Source organism: Garra rufa, unplaced genomic scaffold, assembly GCF_049309525.1.
Source record: "Garra rufa unplaced genomic scaffold, GarRuf1.0 hap1_unplaced_001, whole genome shotgun sequence".
Taxonomy (NCBI): domain Eukaryota; kingdom Metazoa; phylum Chordata; class Actinopteri; order Cypriniformes; family Cyprinidae; genus Garra; species Garra rufa.
The window spans coordinates 6666288-6669121 of record NW_027394276.1 but is presented as its reverse complement, the minus strand read 5'-3'; positions in this window follow the sequence as shown (position 1 = coordinate 6669121).

The window sequence follows — 2834 nt, the reverse complement described above, 5'->3', positions numbered from 1 at the left end:
AAAGCACGGCCGTTTTTAATGACCAACTAATAACTTCTGCTATTTAACTGATTAGAGTTCTCAAAAAATGCAACTGTATTGAACATAGCACCCAATCACTCGTTTAATATTTTTTGTTCCCTGTCATTTCGCTGTATTTTATGTTTGATTTAGCACAGGTGCCCTCTTACGTCATACTCCGAAAGTCCCCTTAGGCATTTGTGCGCGTGCGCACTACTCATAAATGGTGCTTTATAGAGGACGCACAAAAATACAGATTAAAATCATTTATATTTAGGTTAAATGGAAGATATAGCTTGTGCTGCATGTTAGCTTGCAAATTATGCCCAAGAACATAATTTATTAAGCCATATGTCTTACTAACAAGAAACAATGCCTCTAACCACAGGTCACGTATGAAAAATAATGCCCCGTTTAAGCCATCATCCACTCCACTGAAGCGGAAAATGAAAATAAATACGGCCTTTTAAAATTTAAATGCTCCAGCGATTTCATTCCGTCAACCCCTTAGAACACACCAAGAGCTAAATTCAGGTGTTTGCGAGTAGTTTCATTTAAAACGGAGAGGGCTGCCTTCAGCCAGTGTTTTCTGTTGTACTGACATGAGAGTCAAGGCTCCGAGCTCTCGGTCTGCGAACTACATCACTGAGCCTCTTTTAAAAGCATTTAAATAAAAACACTCCAGCGACTGTACGCAATGTAAACATAATATCATTTTAAAGAGCTATATTAAGCGCATACGAGCTGCTTTTATATGGTTTACGGATGAGCTTCAGGACTGGCGTTCGTCCGTGTTCACAAAACTACATATTTTAAAGGCATTTAAAAAATAAAAACACTCCAGCGATTGAACAGTAATAGTAGATTAGTGTATTGGAAACGTTAAAATGCTTGCTTATTTGTGCTGCGTTTTTGTGGAAACGAATTAGCTAGTAAAGACTGTTTCATGAATATGGTCTCATCGTTTGAGCCACATAGTTCAACAAAGCACGGCCGTTTTTAATGACCAACTAATAACTTCTGCTATTTAACTGATTAGAGTTCTCAAAAAATGCAACTGTATTGAACATAGCACCCAACCACTCGTTTAATATTTTTTGTTCCCTGTCATTTCGCTGTATTTTATGTTTGATTTAGCACAGGTGCCCTCTTACGTCATACTCCGAAAGTCCCCTTAGGCATTTGCGCGCATGCGCACTACTCATAAATGGTGCTTTATAGAGGACGCACAAAAATACAGATTAAAATCATTTATATTTAGGTTAAATGGAAGATATAGCTTGTGCTGCATGTTAGCTTGCAAATTATGCCCAAGAACATAATTTATTAAGCCATATGTCTTACTAACAAGAAACAATGCCTCTAACCACAGGTCACGTACGAAAAATAATGCCCCGTTTAAGCCATCATCCACTCCACTGAAGGGGTGGAGCGGAAAATGAAAATAAATACGGCCTTTTAAAATTTAAATGCTCCAGCGATTTCATTCCGTCAACCCCTTAGAACACACCAAGAGCTAAATTCAGGTGTTTGCGAGTAGTTTCATTTAAAACGGAGAGGGCTGCCTTCAGCCAGTGTTTTCTGTTGTACTGACATGAGAGTCAAGGCTCCGAGCTCTCGGTCTGCGAACTACATCACTGAGCCTCTTTTAAAAGCATTTAAATAAAAACACTCCAGCGACTGTACGCAATGTAAACATAATATCATTTTAAAGAGCTATATTAAGCGCATACGAGCTGCTTTTATATGGTTTACGGATGAGCTTCAGGGCTGGCGTTCGTCCGTGTTCACAAAACTACATATTTTAAAGGCATTTAAAAAATAAAAACACTCCAGCGATTGAACAGTAATAGTAGATTAGTGTATTGGAAACGTTAAAATGCTTGCTTATTTGTGCTGCGTTTTTGTGGAAACGAATTAGCTAGTAAAGACTGTTTCATGAATATGGTCTCATCGTTTGAGCCACATAGTTCAACAAAGCACGGCCGTTTTTAATGACCAACTAATAACTTCTGCTATTTAACTGATTAGAGTTCTCAAAAAATGCAACTGTATTGAACATAGCACCCAACCACTCGTTTAATATTTTTTGTTCCCTGTCATTTCGCTGTATTTTATGTTTGATTTAGCACAGGTGCCCTCTTACGTCATACTCCGAAAGTCCCCTTAGGCATTTGCGCGCATGCGCACTACTCATAAATGGTGCTTTATAGAGGACGCACAAAAATACAGATTAAAATCATTTATATTTAGGTTAAATGGAAGATATAGCTTGTGCTGCATGTTAGCTTGCAAATTATGCCCAAGAACATAATTTATTAAGCCATATGTCTTACTAACAAGAAACAATGCCTCTAACCACAGGTCACGTACGAAAAATAATGCCCCGTTTAAGCCATCATCCACTCCACTGAAGGGGTGGAGCGGAAAATGAAAATAAATACGGCCTTTTAAAATTTAAATGCTCCAGCGATTTCATTCCGTCAACCCCTTAGAACACACCAAGAGCTAAATTCAGGTGTTTGCGAGTAGTTTCATTTAAAACGGAGAGGGCTGCCTTCAGCCAGTGTTTTCTGTTGTACTGACATGAGAGTCAAGGCTCCGAGCTCTCGGTCTGCGAACTACATCACTGAGCCTCTTTTAAAAGCATTTAAATAAAAACACTCCAGCGACTGTACGCAATGTAAACATAATATCATTTTAAAGAGCTATATTAAGCGCATATGAGCTGCTTTTATATGGTTTACGGATGAGCTTCAGGGCTGGCGTTTCTTCGTCCGTGTTCACAAAACTACATAAAGGCATTTAAAAAATAAAAACACTCCAGCGATTGA